This window comes from Gorilla gorilla, chromosome 14 (genome assembly GCF_029281585.2).
Source record: "Gorilla gorilla gorilla isolate KB3781 chromosome 14, NHGRI_mGorGor1-v2.1_pri, whole genome shotgun sequence".
NCBI lineage: Eukaryota > Metazoa > Chordata > Mammalia > Primates > Hominidae > Gorilla > Gorilla gorilla.
Window position 1 is genome coordinate 75,586,739 of NC_073238.2, and position 22,778 is coordinate 75,609,516.

Sequence of the window (22,778 nt, forward strand, 5' to 3'; positions counted from 1 at the left end):
CCGTTGTCTCATTTACTTGTTATGCCAACACTTGTCATCCTCAGCAACAGCTTTCAGCCCTGTTAAATGTGGTTTAAATGTGAGGGATCTAAAATGAAATTGAAGCACCCTGCATTTGATAGTAAATCAAATACGAATTTATTGTTGTACTCAAAGACAGCATATTTAGTAAGTCTTGAAAGTAAAAATGGCAGATTTTATGATTTGACTGTAGTGAGGGTTTTATTGGGATTCTGATTATCTTTTAAAGGTTGAGATCTAATGATTTTTAAAAATTACATTTGAGAAAAATATTTTGGAGTGAATTATATTGAACTGAATTAATGAACAATAAAAATAGTTTAAAGAAAATTACTTTCTAAAGAGAAGACAAGTATTATCAAATCATGAACATTATATTTTGTTTTACTTTTTATTATAAAAAATTTCAACCACAATAAGGGTAGAAAAAATAACATTATACCCATATATCTATAACTTATATTAAAATGTATTAATATTTTATAATATTTGCCTTATCTGTCTTGAACTTCAATTATAAACTCACCCTCCATTGGTATTTTTAAAGTATTATTTTATTTTAATTTTTTTTTTTGAGACAGAGTCTCACTCTCACTCTGTCGCCCGGACTGGCACCTGCCAGTGCAGTGGCACCATCTCGGCTCGCTGCAACCTCTGCCTCCTGGGTACAAGTGATTCTCCTGCCTCAGGCTCCTGACTAGCTGGGATTACAGGCGCTTGCTACCAGGTCCAGCTAATGTTTGTATTTTTAGTGGAGACGGGGTTTCACCAAATTAGGCTGTCTCAAAATCCTGACTTCAGGTGATTCATCTGCCTTGGCCTCCCAAAGTGCTGGGATTACAAGGGTGAGCCTCTGTGCCCGGCCAAGGCATCATTTTAACTAGATATAAAATAAATCTTAACTTTTCCAAGTATAATGCTATAAGTGTGGAACATTTAAAGGCAGAAGAGATTTTACATTTTTTTTCTAGCATATGGGAAAATTGATAGCTTCTTCCCATATGTTTTAATGATGAGTGAAGAACTAGACTGCTTCTACGGTTTTCCCTGGAATTTTTAAAAATCACCTACCCATAAACTTACATTCTTCCTAAATACATGAATGTGATAAGAGTCTCAATAAGCAAAAGCAAAATATACTGCTATTCTAGAAGCATTTGGCAAAGAGACTCCAGGACAACTGTTTGTACAAAAGGGAAAGGAGGACTGGCTGGCTGTGTAGTAAGTGGATATATGGCCTCTGGTGGGAGGCAATGTGGCAGTGTTAGGGCCACATGAATGAGGCATGAATTGTAGGTCTGATTTTTAGTAGTTACATGCCTATGGTCAAATCACAGCTGTTCTAAACCTTCAGTGTTTCCACCTCTGTAACATGAATGCAGTAATGCCTGCATTGCAAACGTGTTGTGAAGATTAGCTACATAGGTAAAGCTTTGTTGTACGTACTCAATATTGGCATCTGGTTGTTGCTTTTTGAAACAATGCACTAGAAAGACTGTTAGTGGTGTTTGAAATTATATGTAGGTGGTATAACAATCCTTCCTGCTCACTTACTTGCTGTGTGTCCCTGGGCGTGTCCCCTAGTTTCACAGAACCTCAGTGTCTTTAGCTGGGAAATGAGTCTAATACTATTTATTCCATGATGGTTAGTTTAATATGTCAATCTGACTAAACTAAGGGATGCTCACGTAACTGGTATGCATTCCTCCTAGGTGTATCTTTGAGAGCATTTCTGAAAAAGATTAACATTTGAATCAATAGACTAAGTAAAGAAGATTGCTCTCATTAATGTGGTTCAACATTAGTCAATCTGCTTAAATAGAACAAAAGTGCAGAAGGAGAGCGAAGTCTATCTTCTCGAGCTGAGACATCCAGATTCTCCTGCCCTTGGATAGGAGGTTCTTGTTATGGGGTCGTCGGACTCTGGGACTTATACCATTCCCTCCAACATGTAAGCCAATTCCCATGTATATATATACATATATGTATGTGTATATATGTATGTATGTGTATATATATATGTATGTATGTGTGTATATATATGTATGTGTATATATATACACACACACACATACATATATATGTGTATATATATACTTGTTGGTTCTGTTTCTCTGGAGAACCCTGACTAACCCATACTCCCACAGCATTGTTTTTAGGGGCAAGTAATAATGTTCGTGTCATGTAGCAGACTCATTATTGAAAATCTGTTCCTAGGAGTCTTGTTTTCTTGATCAATTTCAAGCTTTCAAGTTACTTTTGCAGTTTAATAATATAGGGTTTAGTCTTCTTGATGTTTTTGCCAGTATTTGGATAAAGATGTAAAAGTCGAACATATCAAACTTGACAATAGCTAAATTAGGTTCAGAAGTTCTCAGTAGGCTAGAACTGTAGGTAAAAGTGAACAAAACAATTTATATGGAAAAAAATTGAACAATGTAGTAGTTTTATATGTTCCTTGTGTGCCAATACTGTGAATGAATATTCAATTTTTTAAGTTCCATTTTAGGCTAATTAATTCAGGTGCAAAGCGTAGATTCAGCAATATAAAGGTTGTTCTGTATTCAAATTGGTCAGATGACAGCTAGAATTATGTGTCCTTTTTTTAAGCTAAATTCCACACTTTACAAAGGACATTGAAAAGCTAGGTAGGGGTCAGGTGCGGTGGTTCACACCTACAATTCCAGCACTTTGGGATGCCCAGGAGAAAGGATTGCTTGAGCACAGGAGGCTGAACTGCAGTGAGCCATGATCATGAAGTCCAGCCTGGGTGACAGAGCAACGCCCTGTCTCAAAAAACAAACAAACAAAAAGCTACGTAGGGTTTCTCAAGCTATGGAACATTTTGATCAGATAATTCTTTGTTGAGGGTGGCATGGGCACCCTCTCTCCTGAGAATTTTTAGCACATTGCTGGCCTTTATCCATTAGATGCCACTAGAACTTCCATTTTCCCACCCAGAAAGACAACAAAAATGTCCAGACATTGCCAAACATCTCCTGGAAGGCAAAATTGCCCTGATTGAGAACCTCTGTGCTGCAGGGTATACAAAAGAAGGTAAAAGGAAAGTAAAAGGCTGGGAAGGATAATCATGAAGAATAATAAGGGTAGGTGTGTCTCATTCCTAGAACTGTCCCAACTCAGTAATTTTATTTTGTATTAAGTTTCTCTGTCTTCATCTGCCTTCCCATTAAATTAATCTTTTTGCAGTCAGGGATTGTGTTTCATTCTTTTTGTTTTTAGTGTGCAGAATAACTCCTAGTGTACTGTAGACTCTCAATGTTTTTATAAGGTAAAGTAAACTAAACTGAGGAAAAAAACGACTTGATGTGGGCAGCTACTAAGGAGACATTTTCTGATGGTACTTGAAGAGCTGCCAAAGGAAGAATCATATTGGATTACTCAATGAAAGAAAGAACGCTTCTTCAGAGGGCAGAGCTAATAGCAATGAATAAAAGTTATGGAGGCATAGATTTCACCTTATTTTAAGGTCAAATTTTAATACGATATTTATACTTATTTAGCACCAATAATTCCTGAAATCAACTTGATTAGCATTGAAATGAGTGTATTTTATAATAGAATTGTAAATAAAATTGTCTCTTTAACAAAATGGTGATTGAAGTACTGATCCTCAACACTTGAAAATCTACATAGAACTTTTGACTCCCCACAAACTTAACTACTAATAGACCATGTTGCCCAAAAGCCTTACCAATTAATCAATTAACACATATTTTGCAATTTATATGTATTATATAGTATATTCTTACCATAAAGAAAGCTAGAGAAAAGAAAATGTTATGAAGAAAATCATAAGAGGAAATATATTGTAGTACTGTATTGTATTTATTGATACCACAAGTTTAGTCATTTGTTTACAAGATGAATCTCTGAAATGGCAGGTAACTGCAGCTGCAAATCGCAGTCTGTGGTACATATCAAGCAATTCAGCTTTTTTTGCAATGCCATGACTTCTCTGCTTCTCAGAAGCACTTCCAGCATCACTAGTGGCACTTCGTATGTGTTCCATGTTGTTAGGCAAGGTTGAAAGTATTGCACTAAACAAAATGAAAAATACATGAGAAACACAAGAGATCACTTTTTACTGCAATTTATTAGAGGAATGAACTCCTCATACAGAAACGATTAGTGTCACAAAGTATTTTAAATGGATACTTGCAACACTTGAGCTCACTGCAAGAACAACAGGAAGTGGCTTTGAACTGATTACTGTTGTACAGTATGTACTACAGTTAATTTTATGCAGTCATGATTTAATACTGCAACTTTACATTTGTTTACATTTCTCTCCACCATGAATGGTGCCATGTACAGTTGGTACCAAACATGTTTGGGTGCATGTTTCAATAAATTTTAACTTTGTATAGTGGATTTGTGTGTATTTTATGATAGTAGATGATAAAATAGATTAATATCTACATAGATTTTGTGCATTAATGCATACTTACCTTTTTCTTTTTTGATATTCCTAGGCTAGGTGTTTTGTGTGCAACATTTTTCAAATTGTTGTAAATCTCCAAAAAATTTATATATTTTTATATTATGTAAAATGTATTATATATCATATGAAATATATTTATATATTAAATTTATATATATATTTATTGAAAAAACTCATGTGCAAGTGGACCCACATAGTTCAAAATCAAGTTGTTCAAGAATCGATTGTACAATACTATCAGAATTCTGAGGTATATTACATACATTTGTAGGATATAAAAATATTGATCAAATACAAAATTATTGATTTTCCCTACTTAAAAATCTATATATTCATGCAACTATTGAATAATTGACAATATGGCAAGTACTCAGGCATAAGAAAGAAAGAAACTAAAAGAAGAGAAAGGACAGAAAAGAATATCTCCTATATATATATTTGGTAACTTATTAAAAATGAGTAGTGAAAATGATACTGATAGAAAATATTTATCAAGTGCTTATTGTATTATAGTCATTGTGTTGTGCTTTAAATATAGTCTCATTTAATCCCTACAACACCTCAATGAAATAAGTGCTTTTATTTTCTCCATTTACATATGAAGAAAAAAATTTGCAATTACAAAGAGATAAGCATTTCAAAAGAAACTAATAGAACTTATAAATAAACTGTGTATTGCTTTCAAAGTTGTAACTTCAGAAGGAATGTACTGAATTTTATATTTCTTTTAATAATATCAGTCTTGTGAACATTTTTGGATTGCATTCAGGGTCATTTTTTCAGCTCAGTATTTGCTCTGTGCACCTGAATACATATCTAACCAAACTATTAGGCATGTGACTCATCGATAGAGAATTTCATTCTTTGGTTACTATATGGCTCATAGAAACACATTTCCGCTCTCTTTTATCTGACAAGGACTTCCATTTTATTGTCAGTATGAGGACAAATTCGAAATACACATAAGTTTCCCAAAACATCTTAAAAATAGTACAGAAATTTGTATCTATGAGATTATTTTCAAATTATATTCAACATTCAGTTAAAATTTTCCTTAACATTCTTTCCTGTGGCCAGACCTTAAAACTAAAGTATCTTGAGGTGTGGGGAGTATCTGTGCGTGGAGGAGTCCGCTCTGTGAGAGTGCTGGGAGACACTTCCTGGAGCAGACACTAATGCAATGCAGGCTTTTTGTTTGTTTGTTTTACTTGGAGAAGAGTAGCCTGAGAAAGACAACAGTGTTCCAGTCTGGAAAGCCATATATTAATTACTGATATTTCTCATTAAATTAAGGAGAGGACAAGAGGGTTAAATTCAAGCAGGATGGTTTAGGTTGCAAATTTTGAAGATGATAGGGCATCTTCACTGTAAAGGCTAGGAGAGGTTAGAATATGTTACCGAGGGAATTTGAGTGTGACAAAGTTACTTTTCTTTCATATGACAATCTATTGGCATTTATTTCTAATTACCATTGTCTCTTTGCTACTGAAGTTATTTTTGAATGAAAAGCATTCATTCATGCCATATCTCTTCCACATAGAATTTTTAGATATAAAAATTAATTCAAAATTTATAGCATTTAACCAGGGGTGAATGAAACTCAATTCTGCAATATTTATTCATATAAAGACCAAGATCCTAATTATCTAGGGAAGTCAGAGAAGGCCTAAAGAGACCCACGTGGGTATTATAGATTTATTTTAGGAACTTAGGTGTCTGCCTTTTCTCTCCATGTTTTAAGTAGAGTTGTCAGATTTAGTAAATATAAATACAGGATGCCCAGTTGAATATGAATTTCAGATAAGCAATGAATAATATTTTAGTATAAATCTGTCCCCAAGACTACATTCTTATAATAAAAAAGTTATTTATTGTTTACCTAAAATTCAAATTTAACTGGGCATCCTGTATTTTATCTGGCAACATTAGTTATAAGGGGAGCCTATAAGTGGATTAATCCTGAAGCTAATGAAGCTTAAGTTTTCAGGGGTCTTCACTGGCAGGCTTTTGTTTAAATCTAATGTTGTCTTGGTAATTTTCCAGCCTTTTCTTTAGAGCCTTCTTCCCAATTATATAAACCTGAGGCTCCACGAAATTTAGATATGACCCTGCAGGGGAAGGAATATGAGGAGACAGTTGACAAGGTGACAGAAGAAGTAAATTTAGCAGGCTTGAGGAGATTGTTGATGCCCTTGTCACATTCGGAAATTATTTTCCAGGAGATAATTAAATAATCACTGGACCTTGAGGCATCTTTGTAGTTGAAACTTGACTGTCACTGTATAGGGAAGAGACAGGAATAAGTTTTCCACTTTGTTGCTATAGCCTAAGAGTGAAAAATTCAATGCTCTGAGAAAGGCAGTAAAATTTCTTTTTCCATGGATACAATCAGCAAATGAAGACTCAATAATTTTGTTTCTACTTACCAAATTCAACTCTTCAGATCTCATAGACTTTAAATGCATAAAGGAAGTTATAAAATAAAAAATGAGAATGGCAAAGAAGTGTCCTCCAGAAAAGCAGATCTGGCTTTATTCTAAGGCTCATTCACAAAAAGGCAAAGCTAAATATTTGTCTCCCTCCTTGATGCAGTGCCCTGCTTTGTGTAATAAACCACAGAAATGACTCAGCTCCCATGCATTTAATAAAAATTACAAGGGTGATAATCCTCTTTTTAATCACTCAAGACACTGCCTGATTCTTAGAGCCCACAGTTTTGGGAGTGCTATTGACGGGAGTGCTATTGAAGTGCTATTGATTAGGTTTTCAGGTTAAATCTTTTGTGGCTTCAAGAAGCACAAAAACAGTGTAAAGAAGTTCCACTTAAGTGTCTGATATGGATTAAGGGAACTTTTCTTCATTCAAGAAATTAATTCAGCAAACATTTGCTGTGTGTTTCCTAAGTGCCAGACAATGTGCTAGGAATGGGATTGCTTTGGGTTTTCAGTACTTAACTGGGAATTAATTGATGGAGGGAGAAAATGCTTTTTTTTTTCTTTTATTATACTTTAAGTTTTAGGGTACATGTGCATGTGCACAACGTGCAGGTGTGTTACATTTATATACATGTGCCATGTTGGTGTGCTGCATCCATTAACTCGTCATTTAACATTAGGTATGTCTCCTAATGCTATCCCTCCCCCCTCCCCCCACCCCACAACAGGCCCCGGTGTGTGATGTTCCCCTTCCTGAGTCCATGTGTTCTCATCATTCAATTCCCACCTATGAGTGAGAACATGCGGTGTTTGGTTTTTTGTCCTTGCAATAGTTTGCTGAGAATGATGGTTTCCAGCTTCATCCGTGTCCCTACAAAGGATATGAACTCATCATTTTTTATGGCTGCATAGTATTCCATGGTGTATATGTGCCACATTTTCTTAATCCAGTCTATCATTGTTGGACATTTGGGTTGGTTCCAAGTCTTTGCTATTGTGAATAGTGCCGCAATAAACATACGTGTGCATATGTCTTTATAGCAGCATGATTTATAATCCTTTGGGTGTATACCCAGTAATGGGATGGCTGGGTCAAATGGTATTTCTAGTTCTAGATCCCTGAGGAATCGCCACACTGACTTCCACAACGGTTGAACTAGTTTACAGTCCCACCAACAGTGTAAAAAGTGTCCCTATTTCTCCACATCCTCTCCAGCACCTGTTGTTTCCTGACTTTTTAATGATCATCATTCTAACTGGTGTGAGATGGTATCTCATTGTGGTTTTGATTTGCGTTTCTCTGATGGCCACTGATGGTGAGCATTTTTTCATGTGTTTTTTGGCTGCATAAATGTCTTCTTTTGAGAAGTGTCTGTTCATGTCCTTCGCCCACTTTTTGATGGGGTTGTTTGTTTTTTTCTTGTAAATTTGTTTGAGTTCATTGTAGATTCTGGATATTAGCCCTTTGTCAGATGAATAGATTGCAAAAATTTTCTCCTATTCTGTAGGTTGCCTGTTCACTCTGATGGTATTTTCTTTTGCTGTGCAGAAGCTCTTTAGTTTAATTTGTCAATTTTGGCTTTTGTTGCCATTGCTTTTGGTGTTTTAGACATGAAGTCCCTGCCCATTCCTATGTCCTGAATGGTATTGCCTAGGTTTTCTTCTAGGGTTTTTATGGTTTTAGGTCTAACATTTAAGTCTTTAATCCATCTTGAATTAATTTTTGTATAAGGTGTAAGGAAGGGATCCAGTTTCAGCTTTCTACATATGGCTAGCCAGTTTTCTCAGAACCATTTGTTAAATAGGGAATCCTTTCCCCATTTCTTGTTTTTGTCAGGTTTGTCAAAGATCAGATAGGTGTAGATATGTGGCATTATTTCTGATTCATTGATTTTTTGAAGGGTTTTTTGTGTCTTTATTTCCTTCAGTTCTGCTCTGATCTTAGTTATTTCTTGCCTTCTGCTAGCTTTTGAATGTGTTTGCTCTTGCTTCTCTAGTTCTTTTAATTGTGATGTTAGGGTGTCAATTTTAGATCTTTCCTGCTTTCTCTTGTGGGCATTTAGTGCTATAAATTTCCCTCTACACACTGCTTTGAATGTGTCCTAGAGATTCTGGTATGTTGTGTCTTTGTTCTCATTGGTTTCAAAGATCATCTTTATTTCTGCCTTTATTTCGTTCTGTACCCAGTAGTCATTCAGGAGCAGGTTGTTCAGTTTCCATGTAGTTGAGCGGTTTTGAGTGAGTTTCTTAATCCTGAGTTCTAGTTTGATTGCACTGTGGTCTGAGAGACAATGTGTTATAATTTCTGTTCTTTTACATTTGCTGAGGAGAGCTTTACTTCCAACTATGTGGTCAATTTTGGAATAGGTGTGGTGTGGTGCTGAAAATAATGTATATTCTGTTGATTTGGGGTAGAGAGTTCTGTAGATGTCTATTAGGTCTGCTTGGTGCAGAGCTGAGTTCAATTCCTGGATATCCTTGTTAACCTTCTGTCTCGTTGATCTGTCTAATGTTGACAGTGGGGTGTTAAAGTCTCCCATTATTATTGTATGGGAGTCTAAGTCCCTTTCTAGGTCTCTAAGGACTTGCTTTATGAATCTGGGTGGGAGCAAATGCTTTTAAAGCACAGAGCTGTTTAGACTCCATAAATGAGCAATACATATTTGGCATAATAGAGCCTGCTATATGCTATACATAATATGATATTGGATAATTGTTCTCAATTTTTTACACCTTTGTGCCATTGACAAGCCTTCCACTAGTGTATATGAAATATACGCCCCTGCCCAGTGGATGTTAGGCTTGATCACGTGACTTCTCTTGGCCCCTGGAATATCAGTGTGCATGATGTAGAACAGGTTCAAAATGTGTTTGTGTGGTTTGGCTTATCTTCTAATACTACTGTGACCCACCATGGAAAGAACATGCACCTGATAGTCACCAGTCATAGGAAAACGACAAACACAGTAACAGGAGAAAACTCAGTGGTTGTGGTTGTAAGCCATTAATATTTGGGTTTTTTTTCTTGCAGCATTATGATGGCAATAGCAGATTAACATAGACAGTAAGACAATCATACAAATAAATGTAAGTTAAGATAAATTGAGATATGTTTATAGATGCAAAACGCAATGTGATTTTCAGTGGTGGGAAAGCAAACATTTGATATGGGGAAATATTTGGGAAAAGCCAAGTTTGAGGTAAGCATTGAACAATTTCAACAGGCAGAAAATGTCATGGGAATTAATGAGTACTTCAAGTAATCTGAAGCTTTGTAGGTGGTGCAGAATTGGTTCATCTTTCAAAAGCCTTTCTATGTTGGGAAACTGAATATGGTATTGACTTCCAAAGGCGGCATTAAAGTGTACCTGAGTGTGTTGACTCCGTCCAGTGCCCTCTGGACTTTCTGAAACCATCCCAGAGTCTTTCTAAAATCTTCTTCCCATCCATGGATGGGGACTAGTGGTAGATACCCTATGGCCTGATGCTACTTGCGGATACTCTCCAGCATTCTGTAGTTAACCAATATAGCAGCCAAAGGCTTTCATCTGCTTCACCTGGAGAGTCTTAGATTTTAGATTCTTTTAGATCCCTTTTAGATTTAACAATTATTTATTCCAAGCTTCTTATATGCAGTTTATTTTCCGTATATTTTCTCTCTTAATCTGCACAGAAACCTTTTGACATAGTGTTACCATCGCTATTTTACTTACAATAGATCTGAGGACCAGAGAGGTTAAAGGAAATGCTCAGGTCACACAACTACCTACTAAATGCCGAGGCCAGGACCCTGACTTGAACATTGGGCAGCTGATCTACAATAGGAACCTGGTCTTATTAAAAATCTTTATGGGACTTTTCTAGAAGAAACTCCAAAGTATACAGGATGTTGTTGAGCACCTTTATATATAAGTAATATTATGAAATCTAGGTTTATTTGGTAAACCTAACTTTTCTAGAGGAGGCTCCAGAAAGTTGCAGAGTAAGACTATCCAGAGCTAATCTGTGTTCACTGGCTTTACTTCAAGTTATTCTAGTCCACACACAGCTCTCAATTCACCTATGAAGTTATTGAAACTTGGCTTTAGATTTGAAACTTGGCTTTGAGATTCTCAAAGCATTTTTACAATTAGAGAGTAGAGAAAATTATTCAACGATTGATCTGATGAATCGTTTTCTTCCTGGGGTTTTCAGTCTTCTCTTCTAGGAGTTTTATTCATTATATTCAAAAAGCTTTCACTCTTCTTTGCATCACAAATAATATCTTTCCCTATGCAGACTGTTATAAGCTTATCTGTTAAAGCATACCTGGTAGAAACCTAAAATTGGAATTCAGTGCCTGGAAGCAGGGGGTCCTTTATAGATAGCTGAGGACTTTGAAATTAGTTTTTCCTTGTGATTCAACAGGTCTTAAATGTTGTTACCTTGATTTAATATTTATTGAGCTTCCACAAGTTGCTAAGCCTTCAAGATACTGAACAAATCCCATTTTTTCGATTAAGTTTTTACCTGATTTAATTTGTCTTATTTATATTTATTAAAGTCCCAGCAATGTTGTTACAGATGTACTCACAGATCTGTTTCACATGCAGCATGGTCAAATAATGAGGGAAAAAGGAAAACAAACACAGACACATGCACACAAATTATGAATGTTTTGTAGAAACAATAACTCATTCATTGATTTCATGAAACCTATGGCTTACCTTTTTCCTTGCACTGGTGAAATTATAGAGACTGACAATGCTTTGGTTTCCAATTTTTTTTTAGAAGGTTAATAATGATATTTGAGACTATACCATCTTATTATTATGCTAATCAGCAAAGCCACTCCAAGTCTATTTTGAAAATGAACCTTCTTCATTACAAAAAATTAATAATAGTCTCAATTTTCCCACTCAGAATTTATCATCTTAATGTTGAATCATAACAACTTTTAATTTGAGGACAAATTACAGAGTGATTTATAAACAGCAGTTATTGTCTTCTTAAAGGTCTTTCTCTTTATAGATAAGTTATAGCTAACTACCATCAGTGGCTGTTCTGTGGAAATGTCTTGGGGGTCCCAGACCTGCATTTAATGTCAGAGAAACAACAGGCAATGTTCAAACTCAATAGAACTGAACATCTCCTGTTCAACAATGTGGAACTGAAGATCATTAACGGATTGAAAAATTACAAAACAAAGTTTCTAAAGATATTTGGAACACCGAGCATTCTGTATAATAATCCATAATAGGACTAGCAGTCAGTGTTCCATAGAATACCTGCTTTAAAATTAACTGGTGGCACTTTAATTTTAGAACCTGATTCTTTATTCAGTGTGGTTTGGGACAGGCCAGATGTTAGTTCAATGTCTAGTTCTTTCTCATTAAAGCTGTAGATGCCATAAAAAGAGAATTCCTTAGCCTGAAAAAAAAAGAACTTACTGAAATGGTGCTATGTACCTTAGAAAATACAAAGAAAGTAGAAGCATTAATAGGAAAAGGATAAAAGTTAAAGTTCTATTATTTTTCTCCAGTGTTAGAATTCTTCTCAGTATCCCAGTACATCATCTGGAAAACCCCTTACATAAATACATCCTATTTTAGAGGCCACTGCTTTAAATCTACTAGCTTGGTTTAGTAGTTTAGATAATCTGGAGAGATACCAAAACTTGTATTTGATATCACTGTATAGCTAAGCTCAGGTGTGTAATCATTCCTTTTGTTCCTAGAAAATGACTGTTACAGAAACTTAAATGTGACTACTTACATGTAAAAAGAAAATAAGTAACTGTCTCTTCTGGGGTACAATTATTGTTAATTTTGCCAAAATTTTTGGCTTTGACTTTATTCCCATGATCAGGATTACTGTGATCCATTGATAATAGATGTTTCCGAAATTGAGAAAAAGACTTGAAACCATCTTGGACCATTAAAAAGTGCTGAAGGCAAACTAGATTTCACTTTATCTTTACTTTCTTTACCTTCTAGTTGCACCATGTTTTACGTGAATAGTCAGCCACAGAGACGGAGAGCCAAGGGTGCAGTAGGCCTGAAAGTGGGAATTTATGGACACATGATTTCTTTCCGGTCTGACTGGGTTGTCAGTCTCACTGGAGAAGATATCTGGGAAAGGCCCAGCTACTATGTAACTACCAAAGGGGATCGTGCATTGGGGAATGGGAATGAAGTTTTCCTTGAGCGCTGCAGTCTTGCATCATGGCTTTCCAGATATGATTTTGATGAAATATTTTCCTCTTTAAGAACACTACATTAAAAGGAATATTTCCTTATTAATATGCCTTTAGTTACAAGTAATGTTAATAGGTGTTAAGTGAGCAAGTATTTCTATGGCCACACGCATTTGGAAAAGAACTTGTTATTCAAAGTTAACAGTCCTTCATAGGCTACTCTACACATTGCTCTCTGATAGAGGAATGTGCATGCATTTATCTTACAAAGTCAACTCTTGCTGGGTTTCAGAGTTGCTATCTGCTTATAACTTACCAGAATAATGTTCCATGAAACATACTTTGAGAAATGCTGGTCCATAAGGATCACGTTTCCAGGACAAGCCTCCTGAGGATGAGGGTCTAACAGAACCATTCCCAGTTTTGGTATTTCGGTTTTATGCAGCAGTTAGAAGGTATATTAAAACAATCCAACAACTGAGTTGAGATCAGGCACTTAACACCCACAGATTTTATTTATTCATCAAGCATTTACTTAGTGCTCACTTGGTTTGTTTATCTCTATCTCACAGGATTCAAAGATGAGTGAAGCATAGCATCTTTCATGCATAAACATTTAAAAAAGATCAGGAGAAAGTGAGAGAGAGGAGTCTTCTATCCACTTCTAAATAGAACAAAATGATATCTCAGTGCCCTTAACTTTGAAACTGAAACAGAGCTTCTAGATCATCTCAAGATTTTGCAGCTTTGGAGAAAGCAAGCTGTAGGACTCATGGCATAGTGAGCAGCATTTTTGCTATAAGCGTCTGCATTAGGAAAATCTGGAGACTGCCATCTCAAAGGGCTCCTTGGGCCATGGATCACTGCTCAGGGGATGGGAGGAGGCAAGTCTAGGAGGGCCTGCCTGTGAGCTCAGGTGAGATGCCCTTGAGGCCACTAGGGAGAAGGTGGGCCAGAGTCATTGATGGGATTTGAATAGTGAAGGGGTTAATAAGCCAATGAAATGTGGATTGCTCAACTTAATATAAGCACATAAGTACTGTGTGAGGAAAAACAAACTGTGGAGCAAATTGATTTTCCTCTGCTCTCATCCCACAACAATGAACACAGAAGACTTCTGTGACCAAATGTGGGTCCTCCCCTGCACCCCACACACCAAGCAAGTGATCAATTCTGCAGTGGACACCAGCATTCGGTATCCTCCACTTCAATCCTGACACCATCTACCTGGAGATAGCATCAGATACCGCAGGTTGGGGGCTCAGTCCCACAAGACTGCCCTCGACTTTGGATGCCAATCACAAGCCCCAGGTTTTTTAATCTGTGCTTCTGACTGGCTGTAAATAGAAGTTCCCAAAATTCCCTTCTCCTGTTCAATTAGTTTGCAAGAGTGGCTCACAGAACTTGTTACAGGTAGTTAGACAGGCATGAGTGGGGCAGGAGAGGGTCCTCCCTCACCTACTAGGAACGTTGGGTGATGGTTTGGCAATTATCACATTGCCTCTCTAAAAGTGATAAGTTGCCAGCCAGTGCCAGGGAAAGGCCACTTCCTCCTGATCTACACCTGTTGCACTAAAGTGTTAATTGAATGCAGATGCCAGTGGGGAGCAAATTTCTGGGCATGCACATTAAGAGACAAAATGGCTGAGTATGATCTTCCAGGCACACTCCACCAGGAAAGGGAAGAAAAGCCTTAGATGGGCATGTGTACAACTTCCTAAACACACTGCATGTGCTCATTTCCCAAGCATAAGGAGGGTACTGTGCATGCAGGCAGCCCACCCTAAGGTAGAATCATGGGAAAGGGGCCAGCCTATAAAGTCCTAGGATCCAGGTTAAAGACCACACTTGTTCTTCAAGTCACATGCTTGGGTCTCTTCCAAGCATACTTTCTTTTCTATTCTAAAGCTTTTTAAAATAAGCTGCCACTCCTGCTCTGAAACTTGCCTAGGTCTCTTTTTCTGCCTTTGCCCCTCAGTTGAATTCTTTTTTCTGAGGAGGCAAGAATTGAGGTTGTCATAGACCTGCATGGAGTCACTCCTGGCAACTCGGATACCTTCCACGGTTAACAAACTCAGGGAAACACTTAGGTTTACAGGTTTATTGTAAACAACATAACAAAGGATGTAGATAAAGACATGCGGAGGGCAAGGTATAGGGGAAGGTGCATGGAGCTTCCATGCCCTCTCTGGGCATGCCACCTTTCAGGAACCTCCATGTGTTCAGCTGTCCGGAAGCTCTGTGAACCCTGTCCCTTTGGGTTGTTATGGAGGTTTCATTACACAAGAATGATTAATCAAACCATCGGCCATTGGTGATCAACTCAACCTTTAGCCCTTCTTCATTCCCTGGAGGTTGAGGGGAGGAAAAGTCCCAACCCTCTAACCCTGCCTTAGTCTTTCCAGTGACCAGGCCCCGTACTGAAGCTGCTTAGGAGCTGCCAGCCATCAGTCAATTCATTAGCATACAAAAAGATATCACTTTGGATATTCTAAGGATTTTAGGAGTTGTATGTGAGAAAATGGGGAAGAAGACCAAATAATTATTTTACAATATCACAAGTACTCACAGTCTGGTGAGATATGGAAAACCCAGATCTCTTAGACCAAAAATCTCAAGAAAAGATTATAGGGTGTCCTTATATTTAAAAAAATTTTAAAAATTGAGGGGAGTAGAATGTAAGAAAAAATTTCTGCATTTCACAGAGAGGCTTAGCCTTGACACATGCTGGCCGTGTTACTGAGCGTGCTACATTAAGGTCTCTATGTATAAATGCTTTTTTTCATTTATTACAAAGGCCTAACACCTATCCTCATATCTATTGTGGAGATTAAATGAGATACTTCACATAAAATTAGCAAACACATAGTAGATATTCGGTAACTATTGGTTTCCTTCTTGAGACATGAAATAGTCTGAAGCTATGATTAAAGTGATCATAGCTGACTGATTTCTTGATATGAGAGAAATGGTAGGCTTTCTTTCAAAGATGGGAGAAACTTTAGAAGGATCAGCTGGTATGTAGCAAGGAGCTACACTAAGATTGGAGGAAATGGTCAAAGCACATTATTTCTTTCTTAGGAATTTGTAATCAGAACTGAGAGAGATCATTCTCTGACATAGTAGCAGAAAATATAATATCTAAACTTAGAACTATTGGGATCACTTTCTCTACCTGGGTGACTGGAGAAGCAGAGGAGGCCACTCTAAAGAAAGAGAGGGAAGAATTAGCCACGCCCCCCACCAAAAAAGAAGAGTCCAGATATGAAAGCCAGCCTAAGTCCCTGCTTCCATTTGTTTCTAGGGATCAGATGTGTTCTCCCCTTAGCTTGTGTAATCAAATCCCATACCATTACACCAAATTTCTACTTTTAAGCATAAGCTATTTTGAATGGACCTCTAGTACTTCTTACCCAAAGACCACAGAGCAAGAAATCAAGCAGCTTCCACAATTTATGGCACTTTGAAGATTGTAGCAGGTAATTCACACTCTGGGCCCTGACCTTGTGAAGAGGGTGACATGGTTTGGATGTGTTTCTCTTCCAAATCTCATGTTGAAATGTGATCCCCAATGTTGGAAATGGGGCCTGGTGAGAGATGCTTGGGTCATGGGGGCAGATCCCTCACGGCTCAGTCCTGTCTTTGAAGTAATGAGTGGGTTCTTGCTCTGAGTTCATGTGAGATCTGGTTGTTCAAAACACTGTGGCGCCTCCCCCGCCCTTGCTCCCTCTGTCTTGCTCCCACTCTCACTGAGTGACATGCCTGCTCCCCCTTCACATTCTGCCATGATTGGAAGCTTCCTGAGGCCCTCACCAGGAGCAGATGCCAGGGCCATGCTTCCTATAGAATCATGAGCCAAATAAACCACTTTTCTTTATAACTTATGTTATAAGGTATTTCATTATAGCAATGCAAAAACAGGCTAACAGAGGGGAGAATTTTAACAAGGGCAGAATTTTAACAAGATGCATAATGGACTTCCCAGAGCAGTCAATAATTTTAGTTCTTAAATTCTGTGAGTAAAGAATTGGTTATACCTTCATGTATGAATGATTCTTTAGATTCCTGCTTCCAATGGAGAAGATTCAGTTTAATCAAAGATTTTCTGGACTCAAAGTCATCGGAGCATAATTGTAATTGTCATAACAGCTCTATTATTCCTTCTATTGAAAAATCTTAAGGCATTCTTCCTTACCACAAACACAGTGACATTGGAGGTGGCCTTCCTTAATAAAATACCCTGCTTGCTTCCTTTTCCATCTGGCAGTAGTTGCTTTGGGGACAGGTCTCAACAGGCCCAGTGAGAAGGCACAGCAGCTTTTGCTTAGTCCTAATTTACTTGATTGGATCTAAAATGTAGAATAAAAGTTTGTACAATCAATATTTTCAGTTGACTCTTAACCTGTATTCACTTCTAGGTTTTCTTGAAACTTCCATTTCAAAGGAAGGGAAATGCAAACCTTTAATGGTCACAGTGGTCAGGCCTCTCCTCTTCCCGCCACCCCGCACTGCAAGTGGCCATTTCACCCTGGGCATTTTGGGCAAAGGCAGTTTAGAGAGGCCCTCTAAGCCCCACCTGCTGCTCTGTGCATTAGGGTCAAACCCGGTGTCATGGCACTTTCACTGCCTAGCCAACTCAGGGCGGAAGTCACCTGGTATCTGGTCTAGATGCCCCTCATGCCCCCAGAATGCCCTGTCCAAGCACTAGCTTTAACCTTTTAGAGAAATAAAATCAGTCATTGAACAGTGTCATCAGAGAATGAGAGAAAAAGTGAAATCAGAGCAAAACCAAAAGGATTTTAGAAAGGGGAAAAAAAAATAATTTCCGTGGCTAAGCCATTTTCAACTGATTCCACAAACACAGCTTAAATGTTCTTACTTATCTGATTTAAAAGAATTGAAGGAGAAGGCAAGGGGGACTTCTTGATATTTCCTGATGAGGACTGAGCCCACCTCTTAGTTCGGGGTCTTCTCTTAAATTGCCTGTGGCAGTTTTTTTCAGAAATATGGTTACTACAAGATGATTGTGTCAGAGGTCGTATGTTTTGGTTTTGTGATTTCTTCTCTAAGCCTTCAAATCATTCTGGAATTAACAGAATGGACTAAGCAAAAGCTGCTGTGCCTTCTCACTGGGCCTGTTGAGTCCTGTCCCCAAAACAACTACTGCCAGATGGAAAAGGAAGTAAGCAAGGTATTTTATTAAGGAAGGCCACCTGCAATGTCACTGTGTTTTGTTTCTCTGAGCTACTTTAGGGAATAATCTTAATGTTTTCTATATTTTGTTTTGGGGATACATGTTTAAAAATTCATTTATTAAGTTCATATCTTGTGAGAGGCACTTTTCTAGATTCTGGGGATAAAGCAGTGAACAAAGATGGGTGATATCTTTGTTCTCAAATGCTTAAATTCTAGAAGAGGCAAACAAGCATATAATAAAAAATATGTTAAATGTTTTTTCACAGAATTATGATTAATCAATGTGATAAAGTGACCTCATGGCTGAATTAGGTTATCACCCTTCTCGGAATAGGTGACATAAATCAAGATCTGAAAGAAGAGATGGAACCAGCCACACAAAGACCTTGAATCAAGTCATTCCAGGCAGAGGGAGCAGCTAGTGCAAGGCACTAAAACAGGAATAAACTGGCTGTGTCCAAGAAACAGCAAGAAGGTGGAGCACAGCGGGTGAGAGAGAAGCATGAACAAGATGAGACAGACTGGTAGGCAGGCACCAGGGTTGTATAGGGCTTACCAACCAGATTAAGAAATTAGGATTTTATTCAGGTGCAATGGGAATGTCTTAGAGTGTTTTAAATAGAATAATGATATTAATTTGAATTATTTTATTTTAAAAATAACTCTGCTTCTTTGGTGGGTGGATTATAGGAAAGCAAGCAGGGAAACACAGAAACCAGTTGGGAGGTCTTTTAATGGTTCACCCTATAGGTAATAACAGCCTGAACAATGATATTTATGGGAAACGTGGAGTATATATATAGGCTGTGGATATGCGTTTGAGGCTGAATTGATGACATTTGTCAATGTATTACATGGCATGTGTGTGTTTGTGTGTGTGTGTATGTCCGTGCATATGTGAGAATACATACACTTTGGGAATACATACATAGAGTTAAGAGAAGAACAAAGATAATTTCTGGACATTTTGCTTGAACACTTGGGAGACTTTTGGCATTAATTACTGAAATGGAAAAGTTGAGGGGGAAATAAGCTTGGTGGACGCAGATGGTAAGAAATCAAGATTTTGCTTCTGAGACATGCCTATTACATATCTAATTTAGAATAAAATAAGTATGGAATTATAGGAGAGAAAAATGTGAGACTCATTAGGATCAAGATGGTGTTCCAAACCATGAGACCAAAAAAGAAAACAGAAATAATGGGTCTAGGAAAGAGTATTGGGAACCAACATTCATTCATTCATTCATTCACTCATTGATTGACTTATTTTCTTGAAACCAAAGGTTTCCAATCAGGTTGCCTGACTGGTCTTTATTTATATATAAATATATAGATTTCTTTTTTCCTCATTTGTACAAATTTGAGGACAAGTGCAGTTGTGTTACATGCATCTATTGCATGGTGGTGAAGGCTGGGCTCTCAGTGTATTCGTCACTCAAATGTGTATATACATTCCACTCTTTAGGTAATTTCTCATTACTCATCCCCCTCCCATCCACCCATCCTCCTAAGTCTCTGATGTCTGTTATTCCATACTTGATGTCTGTGTGTTTACCCTGTTTAGCTCCCACTTATTAGTGAAAATATGCATATTTAACTTTCTGAGTTATTTCACTTAGGATAATTGCTCCTAGTTCCATCCAAGTTGCTGTAAAAGACACAAGTTCATTCTTTTTTATGGCCAAGTAGTATTTCATGGTGTATAAACATACCACATTTTGTTTACTCAATCATCCATTGATGGACACTTGAACACTTAGCTTGATTCCATATCTTTGTGATTGTGAATAGGGCACTGACATTTAAAAGTCAATTAGAAGTGAATTGAGACTCAGCAAAGGAGACAGAAAAGGTGTAGTCAGTGATGTTAGCAGAAAGCCAGGAGAGACCAGCCTTACACAATCCAAAAAAAAAAAAAAAAAAGTATACCAAAAAAGGAAGTCAAATATATCCAAATCCATAAAGGTCAAGAAACTACAAAGAAAAGCTAGTATTGGCTATATACTAAACAGTCCATTGCTGGATCATCTGGTAGTTCTATTTTTAGTTTTCTGAGGAAACTCCATGCTGTTTTCCATAATGGCTATACTACTTTACATTCCTATCAGCTGTGCCTGAATGTTCCCCATTCTCCACATCCTCACCAGCATTTGTTATTTTTGTTCTTCTGATTAGAGCTATTGTAACTGGGGTGAGATGATATCTTATTGTGGTTTTGATTTGCATTTCCCTGATGATTAGTGATCAATTGTATATTTGAATATGAGATGCAAACAGAGGCTACCACTGGGTATATTAAAATTTACCCCCAAAACACCCCCCAAAACAAAAAACGAAACAGGAAATAATGGCAAAACATCAACTAAAACAAAAGTAGTAGGTACTGAGTCAATGGAGATGAAAACAGAGTTCTGGGTTAGTGGGGCTACCATTTTCAAAACCAAAGAGGGAGGGTAGTGGAGTCAAACATGAGTCATTCAAGGCTTGGTGAGTGTCTCTGGAGAGGGATCAACTCATGAAGACCTCACTTTTATCTTTTTAAAAAATATTCAGAGAGGGTTCTTGATTCCAGTAGAGTAGCTAATCTGAAGACCTCCCCCCCGCTTTCTTGCTGATTATATCAAATTCATTAAGATGCCTTGATTGTAGGACAAAACACTCAATTTATCAGCTAATAAGAAAGAGTGATACATGCTAATTAAACAATGACACAATGTTTTATTTTCAAAGCTAAAGCTATAATTATGTTGTATACTCATTGGAAGAGTTTTTTTAGACTAATTTGCTCATGGAATTAAAAAAAAATCACTCTTGTGTATACCTAAAACTAACGATTACATATAAAGAGAATTGGTTAAATATTTTTAAAACTTCTTTACATTTGGAGTCTAACTCTTTTATATTACGTTTCAACTCAGCAAAGTCATCCATATTTTTGCACATGATATTATAACCTATGCCATTAAGAGCATTATAGCATTTCTTAAAAGCATTTTGAAGTTTTCTTCCAAGTTACTAACTTATGAATTTTGAAGCTGCTGTTTTTGTATTTGACTAATTTATAGCTTCATTTAACCTTATGAAATCATGCATCACTGAATATTAAACAGCTTCTGTTCAAAATCAGCATTAAATTTCTGACAAACTGATGTTTTCTGTCTTAATGATAGTTTTATGTGATTAATAGATGTATCAGTCAGCCTCTCGTCATGAAATTTCTTTCATTGACTTTGAGGAATTTTTCACTTTCTCTTGCCTTCAGGTGCATTGCTTGGCATGCAGTACCAACAGTGCATAATTCATTTGAATGCATGACGATGTATACTACCATGACCAAGTTTGCATATGCATGCACAGGAAATGGCAATTTATAATGACTTCCATCTGGCCCACAACAATTATAAACTCCATTGGTTTCAAAAACGTTAAAATGTGAAAAAATGTACATTTTAAAATTAATATAACATGAATTTACTTCTCATATTTTGGGTCCTTTTGCATATGAGAGTTACATAGGAAATAACATATTAATTGTTTTATAATGGCATTTTTGCCTTATTTATCAATCATGTATTAGCTAATTTATGTAACAGACACCCATATAGCCACTTTTTAAAAACAAAATCAAAAAAAAAAAAAAAAAGAAACACACATAGCAAATCAGAATGTACTGAATTTCTAGATCATCTTATAGCTAGGGAGTGGCTATATGACAGTTCTGTCCACTGACATGTAAATTGATTTCTCCTGGATTTCTTGGGAAAGTTTTTACATTCCAAAGGGACATATGAGCTGATACAACCACCCATACCACTAATCTGACTTTGAACACAGACATGTTGTCTGAAGATGTAGTGCCATCTTGCAACCATTGGGTAACACCCATGTGAATGGGAGCCAATATAAGATGGCAGAACAGAATGATAACACACTAGGTTAGGAGTAGTTTCATTGGGAGGCAAGTGAATCATCAGGAGTTCAAGACCAGCCTGGCCAACATGGTGAAGATGTTTAGTAGAGATGGAGATCTCCACTAGAAAAAAAAATTATATATATATATATATATATATGCTATAAGCTGGGTGTGGTCACATGCACCTATAATTCCAGCTACTTGAGAGACTGAGGCAGGAGAATTGCTTGAACTCAGGAGGTGGAGGCTGCAGTGAGCAGAGTAGTTTCCATGAACAGATAAAGTATTTCCAGCAACTGCCTATCTCTAGACTTTTTATATGAGGAAAAGAAACTCTTATTTGTTTAAGCCTCTATTAGTTGGAATATATGTGATTTGCAGCCAAACATTTTGCTAATACAACTTATATTGGCATACTCAAAAGTTTAGGTTTCTGCATTGGGTTTTCACTCTTAAATATAACCAGGTACTCTGATTATTTCCTTTTTTTTTTCTGGAAACTGTTCTGAGTTACTCATTGGTTCTCATTTTTGGGGAGGTTTTCCTATACCAACTTGCTGTTCTCAGATT

General features: G+C 37.0%; 1 long non-coding RNA gene across 1 annotated transcript in view; it reads left to right on the plus strand.

Annotated features, from left to right (window-relative positions):
* The window catches only part of LOC134757072 (uncharacterized), a 35,136-nt gene extending 16,020 nt beyond the window's left edge, over positions 1-19,116 (plus strand). The window contains exons 2-3 of the long non-coding RNA XR_010130675.1: positions 13,669-14,012; positions 18,559-19,116. This is a non-coding gene — a long non-coding RNA (uncharacterized lncRNA). The remainder of the gene's footprint in view (positions 1-13,668; positions 14,013-18,558) is intronic.
* The last annotated feature ends 3,662 nt before the right edge of the window (positions 19,117-22,778 follow it).